Source organism: Desmodus rotundus, chromosome 6 (assembly GCF_022682495.2).
Source record: "Desmodus rotundus isolate HL8 chromosome 6, HLdesRot8A.1, whole genome shotgun sequence".
In the NCBI taxonomy this organism is placed as follows: domain Eukaryota; kingdom Metazoa; phylum Chordata; class Mammalia; order Chiroptera; family Phyllostomidae; genus Desmodus; species Desmodus rotundus.
Genome location: NC_071392.1, coordinates 58,117,589 through 58,130,150, shown reverse-complemented (window position 1 = coordinate 58,130,150; position 12,562 = coordinate 58,117,589).

Here is a 12,562-nt window from a genome sequence, read left to right as displayed (position 1 = left end):
CAAAAGACATAGAATAGCTGAATGGATAAGAAAACATGACCCACACATATGCTGTGTACAAGAGACGCACCTCAGGACAGAAGACCTACACGGACTGAAAGTGAAGGGCTGGAAACAAATTTTCCAAGCAAACGGACAGGAAAAAAAAGCAGGGGTAGCAATACTCATATCAGACAAAATAGACTTCCAAAGAAGGGCCATAAAGAGAGACCCAGAAGGTCACTTCATAATACTCAAAGGAAGAATCCACCAAGAAGACATAAACATTGTTAATATATATGCACCCAACATAGGAGCACCCAAATACATAAAGAAAATATTGGAGGACTTCAAGAATGATGTTGACAGCATCACAATTATAGTAGGAGATTTTAACACCCCACTGTAAAAAATGGACAGATCTTCCAAACAAAATATCAAAAGGACAGTGCCACATTGAACAATGCCCTAGATGAAATGTACTTAAGTGATATATAGAGAGAGACTTTCATCCAAAAGAAGCAAAATACACACTTTTCAAGTGCACATGAAACATTTTCAAAGATATACCACATGATAGGACACAAAGCAAGCCTGAACAAATTCAAGAAAATTGGAATCATATTAAGCATTTTCTCCAACCACAAGGGACTCAAACTAGAAACCAACCCAAAGGAAAAAAAACCCAAACACTCGAAATCATGCAGATTGAATAGCATGCTATTAAACAATGAATGGATGAAGAATGAGATCAGGGAAGAAGTCAAAAAGTTTCTGAAAACAAATGAAAACAAACTCACGACAACCCAAAACTTATGGAACATAGTGAAGGCAGTCCTGAGAGGGATGTTCATAGTGATATAGGCCTACCTAAAAAACAATAGAAACATTTCAAAAAGCCTACCTGATCCTACGCCTACAAGAACTACAGGAACAACAAGAAAGACAGCCCAGAGCAAGTAGAAGGAAAGAAATAACCAAGATCAGAGCAGAGTTAAATAACATAGAGACTAAAAAGCACAATTCTAAGGATCAATGAATCTGGGAGCTGGTTAAAAAGATAAGAGAACTTTGAAAGTTAATAGGATAAGATAACTTATCTTTTGAAAAGATAATGAGATAACATGACTTAACTTGGAAAGATAAACAAAATCAAACCGGCCTTTAAGCAGGCTCATCAAGAATAAAAGAGAGAGGATCCAAATACACACAATTAGAAATGAAAGAGGAGAGATTACAACTGATACCACAGAAATACAAACGACTATAAGAAATTACTATGAAGAACTATATGTCAAGAAATTTGAAAACCTAGGTGAAATGGACACATTTCTAGAAAAATATAATCTTCTTCCAAACCTAACAAAAAAGAAGCAGAAAGCCTGAACAGACCAGTAACAGCAGATGAAATTGAAGCAGTAATCAAGAAACTTCCAACACACAAAAGCCCTGGACCAGATAGGTGCACAGGAGAACTCTACAAAGCATTTAAGGAAGAGCTAACTCCTATCCTACACAGGCTATTCCAAGAAATCCAAACTGATGGAAGATTCCCAAACTCTTTCTATGAACCCAGCATCATGCCAATCCCAAATCAGATAAAGACACAATAAAGAAAGAAAACTTCAGGGCAATATCGCTGATGAACATAGACCTTAAAATTCTCAACAAAATATTGGCAAACCGCATCCAGCAATACAAAAAACATCATACACCATAACCAAGTGGTATTCATTCCAGGGATGCAAGGATGGTACAATGTTCACAATTCAATAAATATAACACACCACATAAACAAAAGCAAAGACAAAAATCACATGATCATGTCAATAGATGCGGAAAAAGCATTTGATAAGGTACAGCACCCATTTATGATAAAAACACTCAGCAAAGGGGGAATAGAAGGAGCATTCTTCAACCTAATAAAGGCCATATATGAGAAACCTACAGCCAACATCATACTCAATGGGCAAAAATTAAAATCTTTCCCACTAAGATCAGGAACAAGACAAGGTTTTCCAATTTTAGCACTTCTATACAACATAGTATTAGAAGTTTCAGCCACCATACTCAGACAAGAAAAAGCAATAAAAGGCATCCAATTTGGAAAGGAGGAAACAAAACCGTCATTGTTTGCAGATGACATGATAGTGTACATAGAAAATCCTATAGACTCCACCAAAAAACTACTGGACCTAATAAATGAATTTGGCAAAACAGTGGGATACAAAGTCAATATCCACAAATCAAAGGCATTTTTGTATACCAACAATGAAACATCAGGAAAAAAATCCTATTTGACATAGCAACAGGAAAAATAAAATACCTAGGAATAAACCTAACCAAGGTTTAGGTAAAAGACCTGTACTCAGAAAACTACACAACACTGAAGAGAGAAATCAAGGAAGACACAAACAAATGGAAGCATGTACCATGCTCATGGATTGGAAGAATTAACATCATCAAAATGGCTACATTACTCAAAGCAATTTATAGATTCAGTGCAATATCTATTAAAATACCAATGGCATATTTCACAGATATAGAACAAACACTTCAAAAATTTATATGGAACCATAAAAGCCCCAGTATAGCTGCAGGATTTTTCAGCAAGAACAACTAAGTAGGAAGGATCACAATACCTGATGTCAAACCATAATATAATGCCACTGTAATCAAAACAGCCTGGTACTGGCATAAAAACAGACATATAGACCAATAGAACAGAACAGAGAACCAGAAATAAACCTAAGTCTCTACAGTTAATTAATTTTCGACAAAGGGGACAGCAGTATAAAATGGAGTAAAAAAAGCCTCTTCAACAAATGGTGAACAGCTACATGTAAAAAAAATGAAACTTGAGCACCAACTCACACCATAAACAAAAATAAATTCAAGGTGGATAAAAGACTTAAATATAAGTCATGACATCATTAAAGTCATAGAGGAGAACATAGGCAGGAAAATCTCAGATATTTCACGCAGCAGTATGTTCACTGATATGTCCCCTAGAGCAGGGACATAAAGGAAAGAATAAACAAATGGGGTCTCATTAAAATAAAAAGCTTCTGCATGGCTAAAGAAAACAGCATTAAAATGAAAAGAGAACCAACAATATGGGAAAATATATTTGCCAATGATACCTCAGATTAGGGTTTGATCTCCAAAATATAAAAAGAACGCACATGACTCTACTCCAGGAAGACAAACAACCCAATTAAAAAATGGGCAAAGGACTTGAACAGACACTTCTCCAAGGAAGACATATAGAGGGCCCAGAGACATATGAAAAGATGCTCAGTATTGCTAGCTATCAGAAAGATGCAAATTAAAACCACAATGAGATACCACCTCACACCAGTCAGAATGGCCAACATAACCAAAGCAACAAACAACAAATGCTGGAGAGGTTGTGGAGAAAATGGAATCCTAGTGCACTGTTGGTAGAATTGCAGACTGGTGCAACCACTATGGAAAACAGTATGGAATTTCCTCAGAAAACTAAAAATGGAACTGCCTTTTGACCTGGTAGTTCCACTGCTAGGATTATATCCTAAGAACCCTGAAACACGAATCCAAAAGAACCCTTTCACTCCAATGTTCACAGCAGCACAATTTACAATAGCCAAGTTCTGGAAGCAACCTAGGTACCCATCAGCAAATGAGTGGATAAAAAAACTATGGTAAATTTACACAATGGAATTCTATGCAGCAGAAAGAAGGAGTTCCTACCCTTTGCTAGGAACTGGAAACCATTATGCTAAGTGAAATACCCCAGGCAGTGAAAGACAAATACCATATGATGTCACCTTTAATGGGAACCTAATCAACAAAACAAACAAACAAGTAAAATATAACCAAAGACATTGAAATTGAGAAAAGGCCAACAGCAACCAGAGGGGTGAGCAGAGGGAATTTAAGGGGAAAAGGGTGAAGGGCTTGTAGGAACAATTATAAAGGACACACGGACAATAATGAGGGGGGGTGGGAATGGGATGGAAGTGTGGAGGGTTGGGGGTTAGGCTTGGGTGAGGGTAAAAGGCAGAGAACTGTACTTGAAGAACAATACTTGAGGAACAATAAAATTAGAGAAAAATAAAATAAAATACAATAAAAAACGATGGTACATTTCCAGAATTGAATTCTATGCAGCAGAGAGAAATAAGGAGCTCATAGCCTTTGCCACAGCATGGATGGAACTAGAGAGCATTATGCTAAGTGAAATAAGCCAGGTGGTGAGGGACAAATACTATATGATCTCACCATCAACTGGATCATAATTAACAGAATACAAAAGCAAACAAAATATAACCAGAGACATTGAAATTAAGAACAATGTAACAATAGCCAGAGGGGAGTGGGGAGGGGATAGTGGGGAGAGGGGTCTACAGGAGCTACTATAAAGGACACAAGGACAAAATCTAGGGGGAGGATAGAGGTAGGGGAGGGAGGTGGGATTCGCTGGGTTGGGATGGAGGGTTGGGGGAAAATGCAGACAATTGTAACTGAATAAAAATTTTTTAAAAATTAAAAAAAGAACAATCTAACAATAGCCAGAGGGGCAGGGGGAAGGGACAGTGGGGAGAAGGGTTTTCAGGAACTACTATAAAGGACACACGGACAAAACCAAGGCGGAGTGTGGAAGCAAGGGAGGGAGGTGGGTTTTGCTTGGGTGGGGGGGAGGTGTGGGAAGAAAATGCAGACAACTGTAATTGAACAACAATTAAATACTTTTTTTAGAAAACACAAAAAACAGAAACTAATAATTATTTGAAATGTGTCAGTCTCTTAAACTATGTAGAAAATAAGTTTTGGATTTATGAACCAAAGTTATAGTGATACTAGCATTTATATTAATATTTCAATATATAAAAATCAAAAGAGAACTTCCAGCCAAGATGGAGGCATAGGTAGACACACTGTGCCTCCTCCCACAACCAAAAGAAGGACAACAACAATTTAAAAACAAAAAACAACCAGAACTGACAGAAAATCAAACTGTATGTAAGTCCAACAACCAAGGAGATAAAGAAGAAACATTCATCCAGACTGGTAGGAGGGGCAGAGACAAGCAGTTGGGTGGAGAGGGCTCGTGGCAAGGCAGTGGCTGGCGGACCCAGTGAGGTGGAGGATTGTGGAGTGGGTTGGGCAAAGCTGCAGCTGGCTGGCAAGGCAGCAGCTGGTGGACAGAGTGACAGACCATGAAACCCAGAGTTGCAGCGTGGGGAAATAAAGCCTCAAACCACTGATTGAAAACACCTGTGGGGGTTGAGGCAGCAGCAGGAGAAACTCCCAGCCTCACAGGAGAGGTCATTGGAGAGACCCACAGGGGCCTAGAATGTACACAAACCCACCCAGGCAGGCAGCAGCACCAGAAGGGCCCAATTTGATTGTGGGTAGCAGAGGGAGTGACTGAAAATCGGCACAGATTGGAGCAAGTGCCGTTGCTCCCTATTGGACCCATCCCCCACATACAGCCTCAAAGTGCAGTGACCAGCGTTACCCCGCCCTGGTATATACCTAAGGCTCTGCCCCTTTACATAACAGGTGCACCAAGACAAAAAAAAAAATGGCCCAAATGAAAGAATAGATCAAAGCTCCAGAAGAAATATAACTAAGCAATGAAGGGATAGCTAACCTATCAGATGCACAGTTCAAAACACTGGTAATCAGGAAGCTCACAGAATTGGTCGAATTTGGTTGCAAATTAGATGAAAAAATGAAGGCTATGCTAAGAGAAACAAAGGAAAATGTACAGGGAACCAGTAGTGATGCGAAGGAAACTGGGACTCAAATCAATGGTGTGGACCAGAAGGAAGAAAGAAACATCCAACCAGAAAAGAATGAAGAAAAAAGAATTCAAAAAAACTGAGGAGAGGCTTAGGAACCTCCAGGACATCTTTAAACGTTCCAATATCTGAGTTATAGGGGTACCAGAAGGAGAAGAGGAAGAACAAAAAATTGAAAACTTATTTGAACAAATAATGAAGGAGAACTTCCCTAATCTGGCAAAGGAAATAGACTTCCAGGAAGTCCAGGAAGCCCAGAGAGTCCCAAAGAAGCTGGACCCAAGGAGGAACACACCAAGGCACATCATAATTACATTACCCAAAATTAAAGATAAGGAGAGGATGTTAGAAGCAGCAAGAGAAAAGGACAGTTACCTACAAAGGGGTTCCCATAAGACTGTCAGCTGATCTCTCAAAAGAGACCTTACAGGCAAGAAGGGGCTGGAAAGAAGTATTCCAAGCCATGAAAGGCAAGGACTTATGTCCAAGATTACTCTATCCAGCAAAGCTTTGATTTAGAATGGAAGGGCAGATAAAGTGCTTCGCAGATAAGGTCAAGTTAAAGGAGTTCATCATCACCAAGCCCTTATTATACGAAATGTTAAAGGGATTTATTGTTGGGAACTGCCCTACCTGGTTTCAGAAGCTATAAACCCCCATGGCAAAGGCTGAGTCAGAAACCTTGGGATCATAAGCCACTAAGGAGACAAAGCTTATCTCCCTGACAGGGGTGCCACCTCTACCTACTTTACTTTACCCTGCTTGGCCCTGAGCCTGACCAGTTAGCCAATGACAGGTAAAATTCTTCAAGGGAGGTATAATCTAAGACAGTCATGGTCACGAAGAGGTCCACAGGGAAGGACTTGGGGGGCTATAGAAAAAGGAGGTGATGGACACTAGCCCCTCGGCTTTGAAATAGCCTGAGTCCTCATTCTGTCTGCAAGAAGTCTCCTAATCTCTTGGCTGCCTTACTTCCACTGCCTGACTTAAGCCTGAAAGAATGACAGAGGGAAGTGAAGTTCTGTGCTGGAAAGGGCGGATTCCCCCGGGTGATTAGGCCTAAGAAAAAATACATAAAACTCTGTGAAACCTGCTTTGCTAAGAATGTCCTCAATTTTCTGATAAGGGTCCAAGCATGAAATGAGTTTGTTTCTCAAAGTTTTATAGCCCTTTAGCTAACTGACCCTGACTCAGAATAAGCCCTCAGAGTTCTTTGTATGTTATCTATTGTTTGATCTTACTGCCTGACAATGATTGATGAGCTTTACCTGTATTCCTGTGCAAAATGAACCCAATAAAAGTCCATTGAGGAAAAGGCTCTTGGTCCTTCTCCTTTGAGAGATTGGCCACGTTTCCTCCCCAAGCAGATCATGTCTTGGTAGATTTATTTTCATCTGCAGTGGACCGGGGGCTCTGCGGGCAAAGTTCCCCCACAATTTATCTAGGAAAAAGAAGATAAAAAGTATGAACAGTAAAATGACAGCAAACTCACAGTTATTACCACACCTAAAACAAAAACAAAAGCAAACTAAGCAAACAACTAGAACAGGAACAGAACCACAGAAATGGAGATCACATGGAGGGTTATCAACAGGGGAGTGGGAAGGGGAGAGCGGGGGGAAAGGTACAGAGAATAAGTAGCATAAATGGTAGGTAGAAAATAGACAGGAGGAGGGTAAGAATAGTATAGGAAATGTAGAAGCCAAAGAACTTATCTGTATGACCCATGGACATGAACTGTGGGGTGGGGGGAATGTGGGAGGGATAGGGTGTGCAGGATGGAGTGGAGTGAAGGGGGGGGTAATGGGACAACTGTATTAGCATAATCAATAAAATATATTTAAAAGTATTTCAATATATATTAGTCCTGTAAGTAATGTAGAAACAAGAAGTACAACTACAAACCATTGTTATAATAGTACAAAGTTTTTTAAAAATGATTTTATTTATTTATTTTTAGAGAGAGGGGAAGGGAAGGAGAAAGAGAGGGAGAGAAACATCAATGTGTGGTTGCCTCTCATGCACCCCCTACTGGAGACCTGGCCTGCAACCCAGGCATGTGCTCTGACCGGGAATTGAACTGGTGATCCTCTGGTTCATAGGCCCACGCTCAATCCACTGAGCTACACCACGGAGGGCAATACCAACGTTTTAATTGCCACTCTATTGGGTTGACCAAAAAGTCTCTATAGTTTTTTGGCCACAAAAGACACATTTTTCATTTTCACCAATAGCTTTATTGATTTGGATATTTTGAGTAAGTCGGCTATCTCCTGCATGGTATAATGTTGATTGTTCTCAATTAATGTCTCGATTTGATAGCTATCAACTTCAATCGGTCTACTCAACCATGGAGTATCATCCAGCAAAAAGTCTCCAGCAGGAAATTTGGCAAACCACTTTTGACACATTTCATAAGTTACAGCAGTGGTCCACAAGACCACTGACGGGTACCAGGCCACATAGCAGAAGGTGAGCAGCAGGCCAGCGAGCCAGTGAATCTTTGCTCACATTACCACCTGACATCTACCTCCTATTTCCCCCACCCCATCCATGGGAAAATTGTCTTTCATCAAACTGGTCCGTAGTATCAGAAAGGGTGGGGACTGCTGAGTTGACAGCACCTTCTCCATACACTGCACAAATATTTTTTTAGTTTTTCAGTTGTGTTTTTACCTTTCTTGAAATAATAAAGCATAATATGTTGTGTATATTCTTCCATCTTCAATACTTAAATGGCTACATAAAAACATCAATCAATTTTCATACTTTTTTTTAATACACACTGATATGACAGCTGTCACAATGCAATCTAACAAAATTGTTTGGAATGAAGTTTAAGACAACTAAGCACTACTGGAGCCATCTTACAGAAAAAAACAAATGAACTTTTGGGCCAATGCAAAATTTATCTTTATTGAGATCTTTCTTTTTCCTAGGACTTAATTGGTTTCAAGCCTAACATTTAAGTCTTTTTTTATTGTTGTTCAAGTACAGTTGTCTCCATTTTCTTCCCACCACTCCACCCACCCCAGCCATCCCCACCTCCCACTCTTTATCCTACCTCTCTTGGGCTTTGCCCATGTGTCCTTTATACAAGTTCCTTGACAACCCTTCCCCCTTTTCCCTCCATTATTCCCTCCTACCTCCCCTCTGGTTACTACTGAGATCTTATTTCTTCATATGGCTTTGATTTACTGTGTAGTGTCTTTTTATTTCCTCTTGCAGGATTACCTTGAGTATTTCTAGTAGTCAGAAACTCAGCTTTTATTTATCTGGAAATCTCTTAGTTTCTTCCTCACTTTTTATGGACAGTTTGGTGAGATATAAGATTCTTGATTGAGATTCTTTCTTTAAGTACTTTGAATATGTCTCCCCACTGTCTTCTGGTCTTCATAGTTTCTGATGAAAAATCCAGTAATTACTTTATTGAGGATCATTTGTATGCGACCTTTCACTACTCTAGTGCTTTTTTCAAGATTCCCTCTCTTTAAAACCACAATGAGATATCACCACCACCTGCCTAAATGGCTACCATCAATAAAACAACAAACAGGTGCTGGCAAGATGTGGCAAAAGGAAACCCTAGAGCATGGTTGGTGGGAGCTATCTTACAGTGATGGAGCAACTACTGTGAAAAAACATTATGGAGTTTCTTCAAAAAATTAAAAATGGAACTGCCTTTTCATCCAGTGATTCCACTTCTGGGAATATATCCTAAGAATCCTGAAATACCAATTTAAAAGAATATACGTACCCCTATGTTTGTAGCAGCATTATTTATAAGCCAAGATCGAAAAACAGCCCCAGTGCCCCTCAGTAGATAAGTGAATAAAAAAGCTGTGGTACATTTATACAAGGGAATACTACATGCCATAAAAAAGAAGAAATCTTACTTTTTGTTAACAGCTTGGATGGACCTGGAGATTATTTTGCTAAGTGAAATAAGCCATTCAGAGAAACACAAATACCATATGTTCTCACTTATATAGGGAACCTACTGAACGAAATAAACCAACTAACTGAATAAAAATAGAGGCATGGCTATATGGAACAGAATGGTAGTAGTCAGAGGGAAAGGGAGAGGGAATAGAAGTTGAAGGGATGAGCCAAAGAAGATATACCCATAGACACAGACAACAGTTTGCTGATGACCAGAGCAAAAGGAGGGGGGTGGGGGCTGGGTGGAGGTGGGCAAAGTGGGATGCTGGGGACATACGTAATCGTGTCGACAGTAAAAATAAAATTTTAAAAAAGATTTCCTTTCTTTTTTTTGCCTTTTAAAATTTTGATTACTATGTGTCTCAGGGTGGCTATTTTTGTTTCTTTACCTGGAATTCATTGAGCTTCTAGGAAACATTTATGTCTTTCATAAAATTTCATCCAGTATTTATTTCTTCAAATATTCTCTTTGCTCCTTTGAATCTCTCTTCCTTCTTTTAGTGTTATACTATTACAGTTGTCCCAATTTTCCCCCCTTTGCCCTTCTCCACCCATCCAACACCCTGCTCCCACAGGCAATTTCTACACTGTTGTCTATGTCCATGGGTCATTCATATATCTTCTTTGTTTAGTTCCTTCCCCTTCTTTCACCTTATCACCTTCCCCCATGCCCTCTGTTCACTTTCAGTCTGTTCCATGTTTCCATGCTTGTGGTTCTATTTTGTGAGTTAGTTTATTTTGATTATTAGAATCCTTTTATAGGTGAGATTATATGGCATTTTTCTTTCACTGACTCATTTATTTCACTTAGCATAATAATCTCCAATTCCAACCATGCTGTCACAAAAGGTAGGAGTTCTTTCTTTTTGCTGTGTAGTATTATAATGTGTAAATGTACCACAGTTCTTTCATCCACTCATTTATTGATAGGTACTGAGGCTGTTTCCAGCACTTGACTATTGTAAACAGTGCTGCTATGAACATAGGGGTGCATAAGTTATTTGGAATTGGTGATTCAGGATTCTAGGGTATACTCCCAGCAGCAAAATCACTGGGTCGAAAGGCAGAGTTCCATTTTTTAGATTTTTGAGGAAATTCCATACTGTTTTCCACAGTGACTGTACCAGTCTGCATTCCTACCAAGAGTGCACTAGGGTTACCTTTTCTCTGCTTCCTTAGCAGTACTTGCTATTTATTGATTTATCACTGATGGCCATTCTGAAAGGTGTGAGGTGATATCTCACTGTGGTTTTAATTTGCACCTCTCTGATGGCTAGTGATGTTGAGCATATTTTCATATGTCTATGGGCCATCTGAATGTTCTCCTTAGAGAAGTGTCTATTCAGGACCTTTGCCCATTTTTCAATTGAATTATTTGTTTTCCTGGTGGTGAGTCACATGAATATTTATATATTTTAGAGATCAAACCCTTATCCAATGCAATATTGGCAAATATGTTCTCCCATATGGTCGGTTCCCTTTTCATTTTGTTATTGGTTTCTTCTTTTTCTTAATTTATTTATTGTTGTTCAGTTACAGTTGTCCTGCATTTCTTCCCATTGGTCACCCCTACCCCAACCCCTATCTTTCCTACAGTCAATGCCACCCATTGTCCACACCCATGAGTCATCTATTTCTGTTCCTTTATTTGCCCCTTCTACTTCTTACCCCCTTTATCCCCCTGTTCTATCCCTTCAGGTCATGCCACATTATTCTTTATTTTCAAGTCTCTTGTATTTTGCTTTCATGCTTGTTTTGTTGATTAGGTTCCACTTATAGGTGAGATCATATGGCATTTGTCTTTCATGGCCTGGCTTATTTCACATATCATAACTCTCCAGATCTATGTGCTGTCACAAAGGGTAGGAGCTCATTCTTTCCTTCTGCTACATAGTATTCCATGGGGTAAATGTACCATAGTTTTTCGATCCACTCATTTACTGATGGCCACTTAGGTTGTTTCCAGCACTTGGCTATTGTAAATTGTGCTGCTATAAACATTAGGGTGCATAGGTTGTTTTGGATTGGTGTTTGAGAGTTCTTAGGGTATAATCCTAAAAGTGGAATTCTTGGGTCGAAAGGCAGTTCCATTTTTAGGTTTCTAAGGATATTCCATACTGTTTTGACAGTGGCTGCGTCAGTCTGCATTCCCACCAACAGTGCACTAGAGTTCACTGTGGAGTCCCTTTTCTCCACATCCTCTCCAACACCTGTTGTTTGCTGATACCTTTATGATGGCCACTCTGAGAGGTGTGAAGTGGTATCTCATTGTGGTTTTAAGTTGCATCTGTCTGACGTCTAGTGATGCTCGGCATCTTTTCATATGTCTCTAGGCCCTCTGTATGTCCTCCCTGGAGAAGTGTCTGTTCAAGTACTTTGCCCATTTTTTAATTGGGTTGCTTATCTTCTTAGAATGGAGTTGTGTGAGTTCTTTATATATTTGGGAGATTGAACCTTTGTCTGAGATATCATTGGCAAATATGTTTCCACATACTGTTTGTTCTCTTTTCATTTTAATGCTGTTTTCTTTAGCCATTCAGAAGCTTTTTATTTTGATGAGATCCCATCTGTTTATTCCTTCCTTTATGTCCCTTGCTCTGGGGGACATATCAGTGAAAATACTGCTGCCTGAAATATCTGAGATTTTCCTGCCTATGTTCTCCTATAGGACTTTAATGGTGTTGCAACTTATATTTAAGTCTTTTATCCACCTTGAATTAATTTTTTGTATGGTGTAAGTTGGTGGTCAAGTTTCTTTCTTTCTTTTTTTTCTTTTTTTTTTTTCATGTAGCTCTCCAGCTCTCCCAACACCATTTGCTGAAGATGCTATTTTTGCTCCATTTTATGCAGTT